We start from the raw sequence: 9,910 nt of genomic DNA, 5'->3' as shown, positions 1-9,910 counted from the left end.
ATTTGAAGTCAGCTGGACTACTTCAGCCACTGTCTATCCCAAGTTGGAAATGGGATGACATCAATATAGATTTTATAGTTGGACTTCCAACCACTGAAAAGGGCCATGATTCCATATGGGTAATTGTTGACCGCTTGACTAAATCTGCACATTTCATCCCTGTTAAGGAAAGATATCGACCCCATCAGTACGAAGAGTTGTACATTGCCCAAATCATACAATTGCATGGTGTGCCTAAAAGCATTGTGTCAGATCGAGGACCATAGTTTGTTAATCATTTTTGGGAACATATGCATAAGCAGCTAGGTACCCAATTGATCCGTAGCTCTGCTTACCATCCTCAGATAGCTGGTCAGATTGAGTGAGTGAATCAGATTCTAGAGGATATGTTGAGAGCTTGTGTGATTTCTTCTATGGGTTCATGGGAGAAATGGCTACCTTTGGCCAAATTCTCCTACAACAATAGCTATCAAGAAAGCATCAAGATGGCTCCTTTTAAAGCATTGTATGGTCGAAAGTGTAGGACTCCTCTAAATTGGATTGAGCCTGGTGAAAGAAGGTATTATGGGATTGACTTTGTCAAAGAAGCTAACGAACAAGTTTGAATCATTCAACAACATATTGAAGCTGCTTAATTGAGACAGAAGAGTTATACAGATAAAAGGAGAAGTCCCATTGCATTTGAAGTTAGGGATTTTGTATATCTAAAGGTGTCTCCCATGAAGAAAGTGCAAAGGTTTGGTGTGAAGCAAAAGCTTGCACCTAGATATATAGGCCCATACAAGATCATTGGACGAAGGGGACCAGTAGCCTACAAACTCCAGTTACCTCTGGAAATGAAAGCTATATTCAATGTTTTCCATGTCTCCCAACTCAAGAAATATCTTCGTGTGCCCGAAGAAGCTATTGAACCTACTAGTGTCAAGATCCAATCGGATTTAACCTATGAAGAAAGACCTATTCGAGTGCTTGAGATAATGGACCGAGTGACCCATAGCAAAGTCATTAAATTCTACAAGGTGGTATGGAATAACCATAGTGAGCAAGACGCTACGTTCGAGCAACAGGATTATCTTCATGAGGTCTATCCAGATTTCTACAAGAGATGGTTAGTCTTGCAAATCTCGAGATGAGATTTCTTTAAGGGGGAAGGGTTGTAACACCCTAGATGTTAAGCATGCATTTGGCATTGGCATTGCATGAGCACAAGCATCATTGATCATTCATGAGCATGAGCATCTCAAATTTTATCTCTATGATTGCTTATATTACATGTGTTTGTTACTAAATGCTTTACATATGCTAGGATTTACATGTGACCAATGTATAAAATGTTTGTGGGACCTTAGGAGTACCTTAAACATGTTTAGAATGTCACATGGAATAACTTTGGAATTCATGACTTGGACCCATTTGGCCTTTAAGTCATGGTTATAGTGTAGGCTTTCATTTTTAAGTAGTATGACCGACCTAAGTTGAACTATACTCTAGAGACTTTGCAAGGTAGTGCACCCTTAAGCAAAGTTGTAGTACTTGACTAGAGTAACAACTTTTATTTTTGGGTCAAGACCTAATTTGGTGCTTAGCATGCTAAAAAATGTCCACAAGTAGCCTTGAAATGTTTTTGCCACACTTAGAAAATTTGACTAAGTGTTAACTGTAGTTTCAGTTTCAATGTACCCTACTTTAAAGCTTTGCAATTTGAAAACCATGGTGAATTAGAGTAAACTTTCTAAATCAAAGTTATAGATCTCGTGTAGCTTTACAATTCTTGTTAAAGAAATTTTTGCAAAGGACGAACGGTTTAGGGGTAACGATTGTGTGAAGTCGCTCTATCAGTCGCGTTCATCAGAGTCTGATGTCATTCGACGCCGGTGTCAGTGGCCGACCGGGGGCAGGCTAGGCGTGCCGTGTGGTGGCCGTACACCGGCACTAGCCTGGCCGATCAGGCCTACATAGGGAGTAAAGGCATGAGCCTCTATTGCTCGCCCCATTTCGCTCTCACACCTCGCTCTCTCTCGCCCACGCTAGAGCAAAATGGAGCACCGCACTGCCGTGCCATCGTCGTCGCTCTGCCATGCCCGCTCACCGCCATCGTAGCTCCACCACTCGATTCCTCGTGCCAACAACTCCGCCACCTCCACCTCTACCTCCCCGAACCACTACTACCTCACCTCATGCCTTGGTAAGGCCCCATTTCACCTCATCGCCACTACGCCAACACCGGAGCGTCGCCACGCTCTTGGCCCACCATGGCCACGCCATTCCACCACACCTTCTATCCTCCTCTTCTCCGAGTTGTAGTCATTTTGTGGTCCAAATGCTTAGGCAGGAACTAGGTTAGACGCTACTGCTTGGTCGAGCAGGAACACACCCCCGCTCCCGCTGTGGCCGTGAGCTTGAGCTCGCCACGGCCAACCATCTTAGGGTCACTCCAGTCCCTGCTCTTAGTCATCTCTACACGGCTTTGTGACTTAGATCTAGTAGCCTAGATGGAGACTTCCCTCTCACCACCGGCTAGCCAAAATGGAGAGCCTCGCCACAGCGCACCATGCGCCACCGCATGGTCATGCATGCGGCCAAGCTTTTCCACTGTGCCACCATGGCCTAATCCTCATCGTAGTGCTGCGCTAGGTCACCAGGAAGGAGTAGCTGTCCTCATCGGTGCATGCCATGGTCGGAGATGGCTAGCGCACCACTGAACAGCTCCATTGTGCCGCCATCGCTGTCGGCGAGCCATCTCTAGTGAACCCTAGGTCGCGTATTCACCACCAATCAACGCGGCTTGATGAGGGGAACACGTTGGTGTCATAGTCATCGCCGATGATCTCGCCGCTGGCAAGATAGGGCTGATCGGAGCACCTCCTCTACTCTGGAGTCACTGACGTGTGGGTCCTACTGACCAGTGGGCCCCATCAGTCAGTCTGTGTTTTATTTGATTTTCTGATTTGTTTCCAAAGATTTGAATGCGAGTTTCAAAAATTCATATCTGGAGATAGGAGTGTCCAAATGGGGTGAACCAAATTTTGTTGGATTCATCATGAAGTTTAGTATTTGATAAAAATATGAAATACACTATTTCTGGTATTTTTCTAGGAGAATTAAATGAAGCTAAATAAGTGCTTTTACTCTAGAGTCACTAAATAGTATTTGATAAAAATATGAAATGCATAGCTTGAGCTAGGAAAGTGATAAAATTGTGATTACAATTTAAACATGCAGTAAACTTGATTGGATTAAGGTATTTCTATTTATCTTTTAATAAATGGTGTTTTCTGAGGAAATTCATAAGGATAAAAATAAGTAACATATTACCATGAATTTTTTTGTAAAGTGTTAATGGGTTTTAGGGAAGCTAAGAAAAATATGAAATCTATTGCTTGACACTTTTCAATAGGCTAAACTATTTTTCCTAAAATAAACCTAAGTAACTTGTCATTTTTGTATAGAGGGCTATACTTATCTAATTAGCATAAAATTTGCACAGTAGACTTTTGGGGTCATATATATGCTACTGTAATTTTCTCTAAATTTATGGAGCACTGAAAATATTTATCTCATAAATCACCTTATTATATAAAGAAATTAATAAAGGTATCTAAATACATTAGTTTGGCATAAACATAATTTTTTCTGTAGCCCTTGTGATGCATATGATCTGCTGATAATGGTAGTTATGCTTGAAGTTGATTGGTTATAAGCAGCTACTTAATTATTGTTTTATAATTCTGCTAGATGGATGCAGGAGTAGTTTATGTTGTATTGATAAATTCATGATGATAATTACATTTCCTATGAAACTTGTTATTAACAAAGTTGTAGATAACTTACTGATCTTACTTGTGTCAAATGTTTATGGTAATAGACTAAATGGTTTGGGAGTTATAGCTGTTAGAAGTCTGCTGTCAGAATTTGCTTGTCTATAGGACAGATCTAAATGATTAAATTGTTTAACCTATATAGCTATTAAATCATCTTGTGATGACTAAATGAAAGTTGTAGGAAATTTTATAAACTTTCCAGAAAGTCCTAGATCACAGCAATTGGTTGAGTAAAACTCCAGTTATGATCTAAACTTGTAGCTGCTGTGTTGTGGTCCAGAAGAGATATGCACCTACTTAGTAAATAAGAATTCAACTTGGTTGTCATCTAAGTAACTTGATATAATCCATCAGCATAGAATTATTCATGTTCTCATGTCATATCATTCACAATCCTTCTTATGCATCCTTGATACTTACTTTATGCATATGCATGCAATAGGTGCAGCGGAAGAAATCTCGTTGGTGGAACTCGAACCCGATCCACAAGAGGAGAACGAGGAAGCTCAGCACCAAGAAGCTCTAGGCAAAGATGAGCCTGAAGTTGATCATCTCCAAGAGTGCCCTGGCCACTAGCTGTCCATGTTTGTGAAAGGCAAGCCCCGAAGCATTCTAAGTCTCCCTTGTTTTACAAAATATTATGTGAGTCCTTTATGTTTGATGCATTAGGTTATAAGAGTTAATTGGAACCACTTGTTGCATATACTTTCCTTGTCTAGAAATATCTATCTTGAATCCTATGTAGGTCTAGGATCAACCTTTATGCTTAGCCATGCTTAGACCGATAGAAGCCAGGTGATTTCCTATCACCTGTGAGCTATAGGTGGTGACTTGATCATGGTTGGCTATATTATGCTATCGTGGAAAATAACCTAGTGATGTTGAACAATTGAAGACCGGATGGAATCTTATATGTTAGGTGGTGACATATAATGATTCCGTCTGTGTCGTTTAAGGACCGACCGTTGGAGGCCCTCTTGTCATATTGAACGCATGCCTCTCACATAGTTGATCGGATAAGTCGTTTCGACCACGAAGCCAAGTAGCTCAACTTAGGCCTAGGACACAAGTAGTTAAAGTGTGCACGCTGGAGGCAGTAAGGATGTGTGGAGAGCCAATGTATGAGTCCAAGGGCGGGTTCGAGTCCCGAGCCTCCTAGCAGATTGGTAGTATCTTTGAGGGTGCGGCGCTGGTCTTACCTGCGATTTGGACCTGAGTTATACCAAAGGTGACCCGATGTGACCCTAACGGGGGGAGTATGGGTGTGTGTTAGGAATAATTCCCCAGCTAGGTAGGAATCAATTCGAATCGCCATCTCTCCTAGATAGTGAGAACTTGACATGAGCCCCTTCATCGTAGTAATTGATGAAAGTGTTAGTTATGTGGGTTATGAAAATGCTCATCTTGATATGGTTACTATTATGATGATTTAATGGCACACCACATGTTTGGCATAGGATAGATGCCAATCTAGAATGGAACAGGAATAATAAACTGGTTATTCAAAAGTTAAAAGATACTAGATAAATATTGGCTTGTAGGCAAAGGATGTAAACCAGCTCCACTTATAAGCCTTGCATGATCCTTGGTGTCTCTTATTTTTGGTTTATGATGGGTAAGTCTAGCTTAGTACCTTCTCGTACTCAGGGTTTATTTCCCTATTGTTGCAGATAACGTTATGTACCATGACTACTATAAGCACTGCTTTGCTCCTACAGTGGATGAGGAATAGGACCATGGGCATGGTCATTCTATATATCATCTCACCCTTGTGCTTTTGTTGGATATGACTGTGAAAACTGGCTATGTATCTAAACTACTATTGATGTCATTCAGAACTATGTTGCTTCTGCTACTGTTAAACTGATGTTGTAATAACTATGTTGGAACTTCGACATATGACAAACTATTTGTGAACTTGGTTGATTTGAGATCCTTTGTGATACTCGATGAACTACCGGATTTATATGGGCTCAAGTATGTTGATTTGACTGCCTTAGTGGTTGCTATTATACTTTTGCTCTTATAAATTGGACCGTTCTGTTATAGGCACGACACATGAGCTATTTAAAATCTAACATGTGGAAGGAAATTGTCAAGCCACATTAACATATAAAAATACGATACGTGGATGGACAACATCGTGATGCATGGTCAAATAAGAAACAGACATGTGGACCAATAAAAATATGACACGTGGTCCAATGAAGAAGTGACACGTGATCCAACTTCAACACGACACGTGTGCCAGTAGAAAATTGACATGTGGAACAACAAGGAACCGACACGTGGTCCAGTAAGAACCTAAAACGTGCAAGAATCAGAGATGGCCATGTTGTGCAATAAGAAGGTGACACATATCTGAACCATCTCCAATGCAACTGGCTATAGCATGTACACGTGGAAAGCATCTCCAACAGAAGCACCCACTAGTGTAGCAGCCCCCTGCCACGCATGCCAAAACAGTTCTATGATGTTCTATTTTCGTCATAGATCAAGCCACTTCTATGACGATTTGCGAAAATCATCATAAAAGTTCAAGTATGATGCGACTTCTATGACGAACCGGTTTTCATCATAAATTCATCATAAAACTGAAATTATTGTGAATTTGGCTCTTTCAGTGATGAAAGCTGATCGTCATAGAAGTGGATATTCCCTAGTAGTGTCGGGACGGCGAGAGGTCATGAGTTGTTGCGTGGTGCGCGGCTAAGGCAGAGGGAAGGGGTCGTGGCAGACCTCGGCCTTAGTGTTTGGCCTAGCCCGCTCAGCTTAACTAGGCCTCGATCATTTGGGCTTTACTGGCTGGCGTATTGCGTGCTGCCCGAGCGGCTAACTAATTGGTGCCTTGAGATACACGGGGTATCATAACCCCGACAGACATTATTAGTAGTGGAGGTTTTTGTCATTTGTCGTCAAAAGGGCATTAGTAGCTGTGGGGCTTTTTTGTTGCTTATTGTCATAGGGGCCTTGGTAGGGTAAGGTATGTGTGATTTGTCACGATCTAGTGGTCTTCTCTTCATAGAACCTATAAAAGCTACAATTTTTGTATTAAGAAAGACATTTACAAATTTTATGATGATTTGTCCAAGCGCCTTGTATTTGTGCGGCATTGTATCAAGAGTTGGTGGCGAGGGTAACTCCGGGAGTACTTGCACCAATTTACTATGGACGGTAATTACACTCCTACACTACACATGTAGGAGGAGGATGGATGCGGAGAGCGTTGCAACAACAAAGTACAAAGCAGATGATGGAAGCCTTCTTCAAATAATTTCAAAAGATTTTATAGATCAATGCTCAAACAATTTTTATGATGATTTTTTCCAAAACATTAATTTAAAAACTACATAAAATTGTTGAGAAGGTTGATCTAAAACATTTTCTATAAAGGAACAATTCATATAAAGGAACATTTTTTAATGTTTGCATTATGGGAAAAGCGCGAAGTTTTGAGAGTTTATGAAAAAATAGAACATGTCATATAAGCTGGAGGCACGGGGGACTTTTTGTGGTTTCCAGTGTGTGAGCAAACTATTAGGAAATCTTGATCATCTGTCAACTTGTTATTGAAATTAGTGCGTGCCTTTTTTGTGTTACTATTAAAATTGATGCTCTTTCATATATGAAGAATTTTTTAACAAACATAAAAATATTTTTATGAAAATGCTATATTTGAAGTCTCTTGAACAATCACATGAAACATTTCCCCAAAAGTTTTCTACATGTTATTTTCTAAAACTTTTTTGAGCACTTTATTGAAAATTTCATCAATGGTTTTACAAATAAAAGATTTAGTGAAAAGGTTTCTTGAAATGTCTTACTAAAAATTATGTGAATAAGTTTTTCCAAAACATGTTGAAAAATGTTCCCTAAACAAGAAAAGTTACGAAGGAGCCGGGCTTGGCTTGTCTTTTGGTCGCTTGCCACCAGATTGGTTATACAGGTATTTTGTTGTTTGTTATCGTTTGTTATCGGAGTGGACATTAAACGTTGGTTATCTATTCATTCATCACTTGTTGTAGGAGGGAACATTAGAGGTTCGATCGTAGTAATTTTTCTCTCTTGATATTTGTAGGATTAGTGTTTGCAGGGGGGTTTTTGCTTGTTGTTGGAGTGAGGACACACAACCCTTTATCATCTGTTTTTCATGTAGTGAAATGTTAGCAGTGGTGTACGGGCTAGAGAGAAGTTAGGGTTGGATGATAGTGTGTTGGTAGGCATTAGCGGCATTGTAATTTTTTTTATCTTTTGTTGTCTGAGTTTTTTGTTGCTTTTTGTTGGAAGAGCACTAGTAGCCTTACGGTTTATTGTCGCTTGATTTCGAAGACGCATTAGTAGCCATAGGGGTTTTGTCGCTTGCTATCAGAGGGGCATTAGTAACCGAGGGGTGTTGGTGGGCATTAGCGGAAAGTTGAATTTTTATCTTTTGTTGTCAGAGTTTTTTAGCTGTAGGATGTTGGAAGAGCGTTAGTAGCCATAGGGTTCTTTGTCACTTGATTTCGAAGAGGTGGTAGTAGTCTTAGAGGTTTTTGTCGCTTGTTGTCAGAGCGACCCTTAGTAACCATAGGGCTTTTTGCCACTTGATTTCGAAGAGGCATTATGAGCCATAGGGCTTTTTGTCGTTTGCTATCAGAAGGGCATTAGCAGTCGTAGGGCTCTTTTACCACTGGATTTCGAATAGGCGTTATTAGTCATAGGGGCTTTTGTCGTTTGCTATTGGAAGAGCATTAGTAGCCGATTCACCATGGACGCTAGCTACAATCCTACACTATACACAGAGAGGAGGATGGATGCGGAGAGCGGTGCAACGGCAAAGTACAAAGCAGATGATGGAAGCCTTCTTCAAATAATTTTAAAAGATTTTATAGATCAGTGCTGAAACAAAACTTGATGATGATTTTTTACAAAACATTAATTAAAAAACTACATAAAATTACTGAGAAAGTTGATCTGAAACATTTTCAGTGTAAAGGAACATTTTGATGTTTACAATATGGGAAAGTCGCAAAGTTTCAAGAGTGTATGAAAATAGAACTTGTCATATAATGCTAGAGACACGAGGACTTTTTATCGTTTCCTGTGTGCAAGAGAACTATCGGGCAATCTTGATGTCCTATCAACTTGTCATTGAAATTAGTGTATGCCTTTTTTGTGTTAATATTAAAATTGATGCTCTTTCATATATGAAGAAGTTTTTAACAAACTTAAAATATTTTTATGAAAATATTATATTTGAAGTCTCTTTAACCAATCACATGAAACATTTCCCCAAAAGTTTTCTACAAATTATTTTCTAAAACTTTTTTGAGGACTCTATTAAAAATTTCATAATGGTTGTACAAATAAAAGATTTAGTCAAAAAGTTTCTTGAAACGTCTTACTAAAAATTATGTGAATAAGTTTCTCCAAAAACATGTTGAAAATGTTCTTTGAAAAAGAAAAATTATGAAGGAATAGGGCTTTGGCAGGTCTTTTGGCCGCTTGGCACCAAATTGGCTATACAAGTATTTTATCGTTTGTTGTCAGAGCAGACATTAACTGTCGGGTACCTATTAATGGCATGTTTTCATCACTTGTTGATGGATGGAGCATTAGAGGTCTGGTTATGGTAATTTTTTTCTCTTGATATTTGTAGGTTTGGTGTTGACATGGTTTTTTTTTGTTGCTTATTGTTGGAGTGAGGACACACGACCATTTATCATTTTTTGTTCAAGTGAAATATTAGTGGTGGTGTATGGGCTAGAAAGAGGTTAGTGTTGGGGGATGGTGTGTTGGAAGGCATTAGCGGCATGTTAATTTTTTTTATCTTTTGTTGCGTTGGTTTTTGTTGCTTGTTGTCGGAAGAGCGTTAGTAGCGGAGGGTTTTTGTCACTTGATTTTGAGGGGACGTTAGTAGCCATAGGAGTTTTGTCGCTCGCTATCGGACGAGCATTAGTAACCATACAAGCTTTTTGCCGCTTAATTTGAAGTGGCGTTAGTAGTAGCCGTAGGAGTTTTGTCGCTCGTTGTCGGATAAGCATTAATAACCGTAATGGCTTTTTGCCGCTTGATTTAATTTTGAAGTGACGTTAGTAGTAGCCGTAGGA

This window comes from Miscanthus floridulus, chromosome 12 (genome assembly GCF_019320115.1).
Source record: "Miscanthus floridulus cultivar M001 chromosome 12, ASM1932011v1, whole genome shotgun sequence".
Classification (NCBI taxonomy): Eukaryota; Viridiplantae; Streptophyta; class Magnoliopsida; order Poales; family Poaceae; genus Miscanthus; species Miscanthus floridulus.
Note: the sequence above shows the minus strand (reverse complement) of the source record.